Source organism: Diadema antillarum, unplaced genomic scaffold (genome assembly GCF_040938485.1).
Source record: "Diadema antillarum isolate AM-2024a unplaced genomic scaffold, OU_Dant_1.0 seq00000810_RagTag, whole genome shotgun sequence".
In the NCBI taxonomy this organism is placed as follows: Eukaryota; Metazoa; Echinodermata; class Echinoidea; order Diadematoida; family Diadematidae; genus Diadema; species Diadema antillarum.
Genome location: NW_027271690.1, coordinates 3,248,472 through 3,263,251, shown reverse-complemented (window position 1 = coordinate 3,263,251; position 14,780 = coordinate 3,248,472). Strand labels below are relative to the sequence as shown.

The window sequence follows — 14,780 nt, the reverse complement described above, 5'->3', positions numbered from 1 at the left end:
TTATTCATAAGAGAATGATCAATTTTTGGAAGGTACATGACGTTTTTACGAATTCTCAGTTTGGTTTTCGTGAGAAACATAGTACTACGCATGCTCTTTTGCATTTTGTTGATAGAGTTGTTCACGCAGTCGATAACCATTCTCATTTAGTTAGTATTTTCTTGGACTTCTCCAAGGCCTTCGACACTATCAATCATGACATTTTACTTTATAAGTTATCGCATTATGGAACTAGAGAGGGGCCGTCAAAGGCGGCAGACCCACGCCTAAGTACAAAGTCGGGGTAAACATAATGTGCATTCGGTCATCTACCAGAATTCGGCCACTTAATTGCCAGTGTGCTTTATCACCAGCCAGTGAGTTCTACCAAAGATCGTACACTGAAGTGTACGATCTTTGGTTCTACAGTCACATCACACGCAAATCACATAATTACACATACGGTATTAACACTCATTCACGTACAGGAAAGTCCTTAAGTCTCCTCCAAAAATCCATCGAAAATCCCAAATTCCACCGTCAAAGGTGCAGAATCGGAACTTTTCCAAGCGCGCGCGAATTAAGTCCAGTTTTAAGAGTATTGTCTACGCGACGGGTCGCGGAAAAAGCGCTAAAAATCGAGAAATACGCCGTTTTCTTGCGGGATATTTTGATTATACACTGCAAAAACAGTGGTGTTAGATTTAACACCACTGGTGTTGAATCTAACACCGGCCGAACTTCAATAAAGGACCACACCATCTGGTGTTGAAGTAACACCATCTCTGGTGTTAAAATATCCAACACCCATGGGTGTTAAAGGGTGTAAAAATATACCAACACCAGCCTCGGTGTTTTTTCAACACTTAAGAGAGTGTTAAGAAGTTGACACCATAATGGTGTTCATTTGACATCCCAACACCAGTTATGGTGTAAGTTCAACACCCGTGGTGTTAAAATATACCAACACCAGCTTTGGTGTTGCTTAGATTATTGATAAGTTGACACCACTTTGGTGTTCTTTTCACACCCTTTAACACCACTGACGGTGTAACTTCAACACTATTTGTTGTTAGAATCTATACCCCAACACCTGTCATGGTGTTATTCTAACACTTCAAAGTGTTATAAGTTTGCATTATTTGGTGTTTATTTGACACCACAGAAGTGTTGATTCAACGCTTCTGAGTGAGAAATAAATTCCAAGTGATGCCAACTTATTAACAATTTGAAGTGTCGATACCTCGACATCATTTCACACTCTCCACATTCAATCGCACAAAATAACACAGTAATGTAAGTAGGTGAAAGACAGTCACGTGCTACTAGGTTGATCAAAATATTTAATAAATTCTGTCTGTCACAACAAAACACAATAATTCTATTACATGTAATGAAAGCCTCATCTCTACAATATAAGTATCAAAATGGAATACCTTTGACCCTGTCAGTTGGTTCTTTGATTATCTATGCAAATGAGATACATTATGGCTATTGTAGGCTAAAATATCAAATTCAAATACTCACTCTGAATACCTTTGGCCTTCTTGGCACTATCAAGTTGAATTTTCAAATGAAATTGATACTAGTATTATATCTTCTTGGCTCTATCATTCAAATGTTCAAATTGAATTGCCTACTCAGCTGTAAAATTCAAATATTCAACATAGATCATCCAGTCTGGTTGTAAAATGTTAACATTAAAAAAAAAAAATTATACTCTTTCTTTTGATCAATGCTATTGCAAGTGACGATACAAGCATGTGAAATTCGGATCATTTAAATATTCAAATGACACACATAAGGCCTTCTTGGGCCAATATTTTCAACTCGAACTGGATGTAATTGATACCCCCACCTAAAACTTAGAAAGTTAGCTCAATTCATGATATTCTTGTACGCCTTTTGTTGAAAAAAAAGTACAATGTAACAAAAGTTGTTACCATAGCAAGATTACTCAACAGTGAGATCAGTGTGCGACTCATTTTAAGATTACACTGGTTACATGAGCGAAACCTCAAGTCAAATGCTAGAAAACTGAGGGAGCTCACCCAATTCACAGTATTTTTTGTTTGATTTTCATTTTAAAAGATGGTTGCCATTACATTAGCACTCTGTGCAATATTTCAGGCCAGATGCTCAGAAACTGAGGGAGATTGCATAATCAACTGTTGTGTAAGTTTTTAATTTGAAAATGTCACTGCCATGATAATACTTTCTTTGACCGATACAAAAGATGACATTTGCACATTAGCGCCCTACAGTGGTCACGTGCCAAATTTCAAGTCAAATGCCTAAAACATGAGGGAGTTATGAGTCAATCACAATATCTTCCATTGCTTTGTATTAAAAAAAAAAATAAGTTAGCATGGCAACGCATTGTTTAACATTGACGAGAAAAGTGTTTTGCACATCTAGAATTTATCTTGTCACAATATATAGGTGTCATATTTCAAGGTTATTGCTAAAAATTGAGAGAGTAAGCTCAATCCACTTGTAGTTTATACGATTCTCATTACAAAATACCATTAACTTGACAACATACTATTTGACAATGACGAAAAATAAAATTTGCACAGGTACATAATACAGTGGTCACATGTGCCAAATTTAAAGTCAAATGCTCAAAATCTGAGGAAGTTAGCTGAATCCACATTGTACTTGTGGATGATTTGTATGAAGATGCTGTTGCCATGGAAACGGATTTATGACCCCCACAAAAAGTGTCTTGCACGATAACATATTATAATAGTGACCATACGTATCAAATTCAAATTTAAATGCTAAAAAAAAAGAAACTAAGAGCGCAGCGTGATCCACACAATTTTGTATGATTTGTTTAAAAACTGCAATTGCCATGGCAACAGATTTCTGAATAATCGAATTTCAACAGAATTGATTTAAAACTGAGTAGCTTGATCCACATTCTGTATTTGTAATCTTTATGAAAATTTGATGTTACCATGGTAATGCATTACTCCATACTGACACATGTAAACTAGGACATGTAAAAATTACAAGGTCGTTGTTCAATGTCCCCTGGACTAAAGGTAATCACCTCCTCATCAAAAACTGTCATCGACTAATGGAGAGTACTGCTTCATCAACTGTATATCATCAGTCTCTATCTCGGTTCCTCCATAGAACTGGACTTGGTGTATCTTCACAGTTTCATTGTCACAATGATGATTCTTCAAGTGTCTTCTAAAACCATTGAACGAATCAAATTATGTCCGTACACAGGCCCCCTGGGCGCAATTTATTGTTTGTCCATCACTCAGTCCATGTTCGTATGGCAAACAGTGAAAAAAAGCAGTTTCAGTGGGAACTCCTAAAGAATGCATCACTTCATTTTCTATTTGAAAGTTTAGATCTCGGTTCACGAACTCGGGGTAATTCCAAATGTCCAAAGGTTGATGAGAGGTTTTGCATACCGTAGACAAAACACATATTTAATGTGCTTTGAACAATGTGTCGAAGGCACTCTGAATGATATCACCAGGGCAGGGTAGTACCAAGTGGTCAACAATGAAGTAATATTGGTACACATGTATGTTATCCTTCTGACGTCCTCTGTCAAGCAAGCTGCATCTTCTGATCTTCAAGCAAGCAAGCTGCATCAAGAGCTGCATCTTCTTCTGCTTTCCCTCGTCAAGTGGTGATCAAAACTAGCATCAGGCTGAAAATTTAAGGAAACAATGAAAAACAAACAGACATTGTATGAATCTATTACGAATAAAAACTAGACAAATTTGACTGTGACCCTTATTTCGATTCCATAATGCAATTTGATAGACTCAGTCATACATAGGCTTAACACATTTTATCCACATTTATGATTATTTTAACAGATTTCAAGCTATCACACACACGGAGGGATGGACTACTCAAAACCATAACAATTCAGGCACCACTTCTTGGCAGAGGATAATAAATGGATCTTATTCCATTTTACTTAAAGATCACTATAATTTCACAATTAAAACTCACTTATACCTATTTTTTCTTAAAGAAGCTTTGAAATTTATCACTTTTCTCTTATTCGTGACTGATCAAAAAGCAACTTCAAAATTTTAGCCTAAATATGGGGAAGACAATCTTTAAAGTTTAAGGATCGACTTTGAAGCATTCACGGGTAAAGTTCTCGTCGACATCAGGACATAACCCTGACAAAGGCAAGTGAGCAAAAATATTCACAACATCCAAAAAAAAAAAAGTTAACCTGTGAAACATTGAAAAGCAAGTGATCTTAATAAAGTACATAGTCCAACAACACAAAAAAAAACCCAGAAAATTTCCCTTGACCTCTAATTTCTTTTCTAATACAAAAACAGATCATAGAAAGTAGAAAATGCAAAATCAATTAAACTCGTAAAAATCAATTTCATTTTCAGAATACCAAAGTACTGTGAGTTCTAATTGCCTGTCCAAAATGACTCATAAAGGCTTGTTCAGATATGATGAGTCAAACTCCGGCAACATTTTAGTGCACAAATCAATGCGATATGAGATGGTAAAAAACAAACAAATAAACAGATTAAAATGCAACAAAACAAAACACTGAGGCAAGAGGAATATATTTTGCCACACAGTGGCAAGAAGTTATGGTGCAATCAAGCTCAAAAGTAAGTGAAGATACAATGTCATGAGTTTATCTTTATCTTATTTTTTTTTTTTTAGTCATGTGCATTCATTAACATAATGAAAGTGGCGTGGTTCGGTGCACCATATCTGAACACTAAAAATGTCAGAGGGTTTGTCGCATCATATTTGAACAAACCTTATAGTCATGTAGACTTTACCTTTTGAAATCGGATAAGGTAGTCTATAGCCAAAGCCACAGCAATCTTGCACAATCCTTGCGCCCTGGTTCACAGGTGGAAGCAGAAAGAGTACAAGAAGGATTTGCAGGTTACTTACATTCTATGCTGTGTTGTAAGAAATGCATGTTATATACAATATATTCTACGACTCATTAACAGAGTATCCAGGTATCAACAGAAATTATCAGTGAATTGCACTGCATAATCAGGGAGCATTAAGTAAAACATATGATCCTTCATGTAGGATGAACCCATGGGTTGTTGTGTGACTTCTTTAAAAAAAAAACCAAGAAACAAAAACTCTTCTTTATTTCATCAGCATCTCCAAAATAACAAAATTACATTACATATTGATTTGTGACTGTGAACTTTCATATTACAATTGAGTTTGGTGAAATCCATTCATCTGCCTTCGAAAAATCAAAGTCACAAGATATTTCCTGCATTTTTTTTTTCATAATGAAGGGCTCCTGACCCTTGATTATTGACCTCATGACCCTCGACTCCAGGGAAACGTTTGATAAAATGTATTGTCAGATGCAAAGATTTCAGCTACTTATAACAGTTGTCACCATTGACAAGTTTTGTGGAACGCCCCCTGGATTTACATAGCCTTACCAAGTTTCATTCACAGATGATTGTTTTCAACTTGCGGCATGATACACAAGAAACGATATTGGATGGATAGACATCTAGAACATAAAAAAGGGGCTTTCAAAACCTATAGTATTGTGCATACCCTGACTGCTACCAGGTCTGGTGGTACACTATTTGATGATTGCTCCAAGTCTCATGAATCCACATCAGTTTTCCGCATGTGTTCTCCCAGCAAACTCAACAGCGTGACTGTGGTTTCTGAAGGCTTTCCTCTTGCTAGCTTGACAAGACCTTCCACCAAAAACTGGCTACTGCTAAAAAAAGCTTGGCATCGTTGCCTGGGAGAAGGAGTGAGAAGTACTGTTCAACCTGCAAGTGTAAGGACCATGATCATACATAATTATCAAGTGGCTACAAGTCCTCAAACTGTCAAACTGGTGCGCAAGGTGTGATGCACTGGCTTAGGATTCAAAGTACTGAACATCCACATAACTGCACTAGTGTATTTACTGTATACAAGTGCATGAAACAGATTTATCTTGTGTGCATGAAAGATTTGATCAGAACTGCAGAAAACAAAGGGTTTTGTTCAGGTGGCTTCAGATTAATTGAGTCGGTGATTCTATTATATACCTAATGGAGATATGCTCATAATTTCAAGTTCGTTTTAATTAGCCACGGGGGGGGGGGGGGGGGGAAATAATATCCTGCTTCCAGGTATTCATCATCTTTAGGCAGTGTACATTTATGCAAATATTATTTGAGAAATGGAAAAATCAAATGCCATTTTGCAATTGATCTACTCTCATTTTCAAGGTTTTTTAGATAGATAATAAAAGGTCTTTTGCAATTCTGTCATTTTCAAGATTCTCAAGTGCACTAATGCCAATATCATTAAGTGTGGCAATAACATAAGTATGGGGAAGAGGCATATTCCAGAAGGGATTTTTTTTTTTCAAGAGATTATTTCAACAAATACTACCATCAAAGTAGACGTACATTCCCTCACCTGAATCATGAAAAAAGCGATGATACATGTATTCCATTTTGACTCATTTGTGAAATTTAGGATCAGTTCTCAGACAGAGAACTGCCAGTTATTAATAGGGGCTGTGATTCTGTTTCTCGCTACCCTTGAACTCGCACCTTACAATTAGATCTAGAGTCTAGAGTCTTAACATGCATGGACTCGGTGGAAATACCGGTTTTACATGCATGTGACGTCATCAACTTTATAACAGCATATTCTTATATAATGTAAATTTGTAAGCGGTTAGCAAACTCATAAATAGTAGTACTCATATTAGAAACTAGTTAGTAGATTCTAACGTAAGATCCACGCGCAAACACTAGCGTCCTATATAGGCCCCTACGTTCCTACGTGTAGTTACTGAAAACATCACGTAACCTGTTGTGATAAACAAAAATCGGGTCAGGAGAACCCCCCACCCAGCCCCTTTAATCGGGTATTTACGCTCTTTTTAGAGCGATATTTGCTACTAGTACCTAGTACTGATTTAAACCTAACAATTTGGACCTAGAACAGTTACAGTAGGCCCTACAAAAAATATAGTAGGCCTAGGGGCCTACCAGTATACCTACGAACATGTACAAACCTACGAACATGTACACACAAACATTGTTCGAACTTCGTCTTCGTGCACGTCAGTAGCGGGTAATATTTGCGCGCTAACAAAGATCCGCATCAGAGCCTCAGAGGTAAGAAAACTACATCAATAACAATACAAAATGCCACGGAACCTTTTATATTTAAAATTTGATGATATTTTCAAAATGCAATTATTGGACAAAGGAACCCTCAGCGAAATTCGGACTCAATGCCCCGCTGCAGCGCGTTGGTGTTATGGCCTATTATGTATGGCAAACACTATAGGCTACAATCTCACGTACTTAGTATGCTGCGCTACAGCTGTACATAGTATACTATAGTATTATGTGCGTGCAAAGACAAAGTTGCCTATATGCGATGAAATCCGTGAAAATCATGCACATCGTTTATGATAGAAAATAACTGGTACAGGAAATAATTACCTTAAAAGATACTTATCCCCGCTGACAGACTTAGCAAAGTCACCATCATAGATTCAATGTCATTTTTAGCCCCAGACGACATCGAAAACCTGACTATCGCGATGACAGACGTTGACGACTCCGCGCCACAGCAACAAATTTCAGGCATTGGCATGTGTAACCAATAAGATCATCGGACTGCGAACACGTGACTTTCTCTGGTGGACGACTAACACCGATACGGTGTTATTAGTGAAAACCCCCTTTTCATGACAAAACTATAACACCACTTGGGTGTCATTTTAACACCGAGAATCTAACACCCAATGAATGAGAGAATGTTGGTGTTAAATTAACACCGAAGGGTGTCAAATTGTGTCAATTTAACACCAAATTTAACACCCACAGTTTGACACCCGGTTGGTGTTACACTTTTAACACCGCATTTTTTGCAGTGTAGCAAGCCGAGAGTGTGATGATATCAAAGGTCGTATGAGTGTACGATCTTTGATGGTATCCACAAAAGCAAAAAAGAAAAACAAAATTTACGTACCCCCTAGGCAATTACCCCTATGATTAGTGTCTACGGGAATTATTCAATGCAAGGGTTGAATGCAAATGTCTACTGCACCAGTATTCGGCCACCAACGAGCGCCGCAACGTCCCCGATGCAATTTTGCACCAACAGTGTAGAGCGCGATGCATTTTCAGCGGCCTTGCACACGCATTGACATTGAGCACGCATATCGTGCAGTGTGACTTCGACCGAGCAAAATGCTCCTCCAACGAAAAAAACAATGTTAATTTGAAAAATCATCAAATATCAAAGGTCGTATGAGTGTACGATCTTTGATGGTATCCACAAAAAGCAAAAAAGAAAAACAAAATTTACGTACCCCCTAGGCAATTACCCCTATGATTAGTGTCTACGGGAATTATTCAATGCAAGGGTTGAATGCAAATGTCTACTGCACCAGTATTCGGCCACCAACGAGCGCCGCAACGTCCCCGGTGCAATTTTGCACCAACAGTGTAGAGCGCGATGCATTTTCAGCGGCCTTGCACACGCATTGACATTGAGCACGCATATCGTGCAGTGTGACTGCGACCGAGCAAAATGCTCCTCCAACGAAAAAAACAATCAATGTTAATTTGAAAAATCATCAAAATACGGGCCAGTTTGTGATGACGGAGAACGAACTTTCATAAATCTAGAAGGACATAGTCCCTCAAATAGGCCTAAACGTAAATTTCGGAATTCTTACGAACATTTGAGCAGCGAAGTCGGATCGTTGGGGAGTTTATGTCTTCGTATGGTAGCGGAAAATCGCAAAGTGAGAAACGGGAAATTTTCGGAATGGTCACTATACCATGGGGTCAAAACTTCAAGGTCACACAGAATTTGCAAGGGTCAACCGATTATCACCAAAATCTAATCGATTCTTTCCTGTCATTATCCAAACATTCCCTGAACATTTCGTGCAAATCCGGTCACCCGTTCTCTTGTTATCTTGTACACAAACAAACAAACAAACAAACAAACAAACAAACAAACAAACAAACAAACAAACAAACAAACAAACAAACAAACATACGGAACCCTTTACATAACCCCCTGCCGATTTTCATCGGCGTGGGTAATAAGTGGGAAGGCCTTGGAGTGGTTCAAGAGTTATTTAGTTGATAGAAAACAATTTGTTACAATTAAAAACAATGATTCCGTTGTCAGAGAAGTTAAATGTGGCGTCCCACAGGGAAGTCTTTTAGGGCCGTTATTGTTCATTATTTATATCAATGATTTCTGTCGCGTATCCGACGACCTCTCTTTTATTCATTTTGCAGATGACACTAATGTATTTTTGCCCATAATGATATTGATTTTCTCGTTTATAAAATTAATATTGAATTGAAAAAAAAAGTGACAAACTGGGTCATGGCCAATAGGCTATCACTTAATGCACAAAAAACGAAATATATGCTTATTAGTAATACTGTTGATAGTTTAAGTAAAAATATAGTATTAGATGACTCTCACCTACAAAGAGTCTCACATATCAAATTTTTGGGTGTCATTGTGGATGACAAACTTTCCTGGAAATCACATGTTGATAATGTTTGCAATATAATTTCACGTAATATGGGCATTGTAAATAGATTGAAATTTTGTATTCCACAAAAATCATTGCTTATGTTATATTCGTCGTTAATATTGCCTCATCTTAATTATGGAATATTAGTTTGGGGCAACACGCATCAGAACTTACTAGAGAGAGTGTTCCTTTTACAAAAGAAAGCTCTCCGTGTTATCTGCTATTCCCCTGTGCGTTCTCATACAAATATGTTGTTTGCCTCCAACAAGCTCTTAAAAATTACAGATTTGTTTTTGTTTAATTTAGGGCAATTTATGTACAAGTATTGTAATAACTTGCTTCCGTCTATTTTTGATTCTATGTTCCTAAAAAATCAATCATTTCATGAATATCCCACTAGGCGTTCCAATGAATTTCATTTACCTCTTTTAAGAACGATTTTTGCTAAAAACACACTTATTTATGTAGGCCCAAATTATTGGAATTCTTTGAATCATCACATAAAAACGCTCCATCTATATATTCCTTTAAGAGGAGACTGAAATCTTTTCTATTGCAATCGTATGAATCTACAATACCAAATTAACCATTTGGCCTTCTCTCTTACATACTGACCTGCTCACTTTGTCCCCTCTACGTAGAATTAATGGTTTGTTTTTTTTTTCTGGATGTTCGCAATGTTGTCATCTATGCCTCTTCGTAGAATTAATGGTATTTTTTTTTTCCTGGATGTTCGCAATGTTGTCATCTATGCCATTTTGCCCATAGCGTCTTGAAGTTGACTTTCCGTATGTTACTCCTGTTCATACGTCCCTCTATTTTCTATTTCCTTGTCTTTTCTTCAGGCGTCAAAATATTACTTTTTCCCCACAACTATCTTTTGTTTCTCTTGGCATGCTTCTGCCGAAGATCGCTGTTTCTGCTCCTGTTCTGATTCTGTTTCTGTTGTGCATTCTTGTCTGCTATTTCGTCTTCAGTTTGTCAGTCTTGTCCATCCCGTTTTGTCCTGTACAACCTTTTCTTCAGTAGTTATCTTGTTGTCTAGTCCTGTTTCATGTTTGTTCACATCTATGAAAGTGTATATCTGGTAATCTAATTTTCAATGGGTTTCCAGACTTCTTCCACTTTGTTATTTTTTTTTTTGTATCTAAGATGATTAAATTTATCTTTCCATCGATGTTTTTTTTTTTTTTTTTCAGAGGGGCCCACACACTACAAGCTCTGTCTTTTTAGTGGGTCCCTCCATTTTTCGCACTTTATGCAACGGTATACATGTACTTCACTTTGATCACTTCTGTTTCTTTTGTACTATACTATGTATGACTACTATAATAGGTCCTCAAGTGTTGTACAATCTTTTCACTTCTCTATGTTCTATTTACCTCATTCTCTGTTACCAAAAGAAGTGAAACATATGTTTTGTCGAAAAATGAAATAAACTTTGAATTGAATTGAATTGAATTGAAAGAGTTATACTTGCCTTCTTCCGAAATTGAACCAACATAGCGATACCAAGGATAGTAACTCTTTCCGCAACTTAGATATGCATCAGTGATTCATACATTTCCAAAAGTTTGAATCATTCTAACACTGTCAACACTGGAACTGGGACGACATGGCCGCTAAGGCACCTCACGGCAGATTCGGCGAAACCGGGGCGCAGCCAATGAGTGGCATTTTAGGGCTCACAGCTGTAAATATGATGGAACATCCCTGACCCCATCACAAAATCTTACCAAAGATACTGAAATAAATGAGAAAAAGAATATAGATATCAAAAATGCAGTTTGGCACAAAAAAAAAAAAAAAAAAACTGAATAGCTGCAGATATTGAGTACGGATTTCTTTACAAACTTTACTTTGGTTGAAAGATAAAAACTTTTCTCATGGAATATATTTGAAGGGACTATTTTCATTAATTTGGGTGAATGTACAGAAAATAGGTGATTTTTTTTTTTAGTGAAATAACAAAAACAACTCGTAGTCTGGCTTTGCGAACCCTTGGACAGAGCTTGAGCTGCAGAACACCCCTTGGAAATTTGATGGATGAAAGGATATATCTCACTTTTTCAGCTTAGTGAAGATGAAACACTTTATTTCTCCCAGCTATTTTACAGATTTTATATTTTTTTTTGTTAAATGTTAACATACGTCTCTATGGGGAAATATTTACCCGTGTTACTAAGTAATCCTTTATTGTTTCACGGCGGACTTCCAAATCTTCACTTTTAAAACCCCCTCTGCGAGGCGCTTTCATTCGTGGGCCGCGCGCCGCTTTTATAAAGGGCCGACATCACAAAAAACCCTTCAATACATCCAGCAGTCTGCCCTAAATTTAAATGGTGTAGCGCCCTATGAAGCGCTAACATTTGAATATTGCCACTACATGATAATCCTACGGTGGTGCATGTGGGCCTACATGTACTGTATCTCCATGGTTTGTAATCTGACATCTGCCTTTTCGCACTACGTGGAGGCGAGTCAGAAGCGATAACCTCATTCTACATGAGAAAATCAAAACAACCAAAATACAAGATAATTTACAAAAAGATAAACAAAGTTACCTCCCTGCGAACCATGTCAATAATCTTTACGACTTGATATAGGTTTGTGGGCCCCTTCGATTCAACAAGACATCTAGATTTTAGTTCTTTATTTTATTGTCGGTATACCTTTTTTTTCCATAGTGAGTCCTCAACTTCCAGCAAATCTCTGGAAGCCTTAAATGCCCCCGAACGAGATTCCTTTTGGCCGCCAACAGAGAACGGACAGGTTGGTAATGCACCTGTGCAAAAGCACAACCATGTATGTAGCCATCTATAATCGGAATATTATTAGTTGACCTTTTGGGCATCGGTCTTTATTTGAGTTAGAAACCATTGTAATCACGATTGAATCGAGACATTTTTAACCCAGTCTTCTTCTTGTCCTTTTCTTCTTTTTTTTTGAATTGGTACAGGCCACTCAATTTTGGACGTGATTTGGGTGAAACAAAATTTGATATTCATAGATAAAACCCTTATCTCTGCAAACGAACAAGTGAATTGGGATAAATAACATTTGCTGATTTTATCAGTTTAATAGGACAAATCAGAGACAGCCACTCTTATTGATCATATGCTGACAAATAACTGACTGTTTAAAGACCTCGGGTGGAAGTCGGGTGTCGCATGAGTGATCTTTTCTATGATTTATCTGGTACGGACAACAAACTGATTAACCACCCATGACCACAAGTCAACGAATATTGACTAGAATGCACTTCGCAAAGATCTCGTGGCCCAAGATTGGTATGAAACTGAAACTTTGATGAAGCTGTTCAGAAATGGAAAGAAAAGGTATTAGACCTATTAGTTATTGAGAAGCCCAAGCCCATAAAGACAAAGCACAATGCGGAAGAAATACTCTACTTGATTAGATTAATCATTTTTCTTTTATTGCTGAGAGAACGAGACAAAGTTAGGAAGAAAGCAATTCTACAAAATAGAGAACAGCTGTGGAATGAATATTATAGACGGCTGAGATATAACGTCACTAATGCTGTCAGAAAAAAAAAAAAACAAACTGGTGCATTATGCATTATCTGAACGTTATCGACGAACTCAATCCTGGATTGTTCTTAAATCTTTTCTGCCTAGTAATGGCACATCATCTCATCATCTTTCATGTGATGATGCATACAGAAAAGCCTCTGAATTTAATGCACATTTTGCTAATGTCACTCTAAATCTGTTAAATGAAGATCAATATGGGAAAACTTAAGTAGGTTATATTGTTGAGTCAGTTTCTTGTGAAAATTCAGCCTATATCCACATTTACAGTTTTATCTGAGGCCCGGTATGAACGAAATCAGCTATGTGAAAAATTTAAAATCGACTGGAATTGATCGCATATCGGTTGAGATTCTGAAAGCATGTGCTGATACACTAAAAAAGTCCTTAACGTATTTCATATAATATTACTAAAGGAAATGTTCCAGAGTCATGGAAAATACCCAAGGTACTTCCGATTTAAAAAAAAAAGGAGATCATTCGAACCCTGACAATTACAGTGCATTTTCTCTGCTGCCTTTTATCTCGAAAATGATCGAGCGCATAGTTTTGTTGCAATTATCACACAATCTTAACATTAAAGGGAATCCACACCCAAAGAGCAATGTGGACTGAGTGAAAGCAATCGATGCAACGTTATGAATTTTTAAAGTTTTCGTGTTGGAGCTGGTGGATGAGAAAACTACTAGCGGTTATGACGTATATGTGGGCAACAATATGACGAAAATATAAAGGGAATTTAATAAAACAATATGTGACCCGCTACAACAAAAAGGTCCTAAAGTCGCGCACGGTCGAAGCCGTGAAAATCGAGTTTGAAGTCAGAGCATTAGAATTGGTCAAAACTTACGATTTTCTGATTTTGATATATGTGACAGTGCACCTCAAAACGAACATAAAGTCGCAAACACTGATTTAGCGTGAGGACTGAAAATAAGTGAAATGGGTCAACCTAGCCGAACTTGACTTTTTCATACTTTCTGAAAGAGTGGGTCTTCTTTTACATTATGCTAAAATCTGGTATCATAAAACGGGCAGGAAACTGTGTTTTTTTAGCAGTTTATCTCGAACATTTTTGGTAGAATAGTGTGATTAGGTGTGTCTTTAGAATCACTTTTTCATTTCTGAAAAACCTTGTCCACACTCTTCACTTTGAACTCTAATAACTTTCGAAAGGATAGGGCTACTGCTTTGAAAGTTGGCATTAATTATGAACAGAATGTGTCAATGAGGCATGCTTAATTTCAGTGTAATCTGATAATTCCTTCATTGTTGCTACTCTGGTGGTTTACTTCCTGTTTTTTGTCCCATTCATCGCACAACCAGCACGGTTTGGTAAAGATTAAGCGCTTGAATAGACACTATACTTCAGAGCCTCTTTTCTCTGCACACACTATTCCTGAGTTTGTGCTTTCTTTCCAATATTTAGATAGGTTAGGAGAGTCCATTTGATTTGAGTTATACATCATTTTAAAGCTTAAAGTCTGCTCTTTCAGAATATGGTCTTAACTAAAAATTCATGTCTGGCGACTTTTTGTTTGTTTTGAGATGCAGCGTCACATATTATTGGAGTCTAACATGTCTTCTATTATCTGTCGAAATTTTGAAGCAAAATGATCAAAGGAAAGACCAAAAAATTGCGTTATTCTGAGCCATGTTTTTTGGCGTTTCAACGAAGCAGAAACTGGTTCGAAAATTTGGATTGAGCG

At 37.1% G+C, this 14,780-nt stretch overlaps 1 long non-coding RNA gene across 1 annotated transcript; it reads right to left on the bottom strand.

Annotated features, from left to right (window-relative positions):
* Window positions 1-3,348: 3,348 nt before the first annotated feature.
* LOC139739719 (uncharacterized) lies at window positions 3,349-5,683 on the bottom strand. The gene is made up of 3 exons (XR_011711523.1): window positions 5,542-5,683; window positions 4,782-4,845; window positions 3,349-3,658 (listed from the first exon to the last, which is right to left on the bottom strand). It is a non-coding gene; the product is annotated as an uncharacterized lncRNA (long non-coding RNA).
* Between the last annotated feature and the right edge of the window lie 9,097 nt (window positions 5,684-14,780).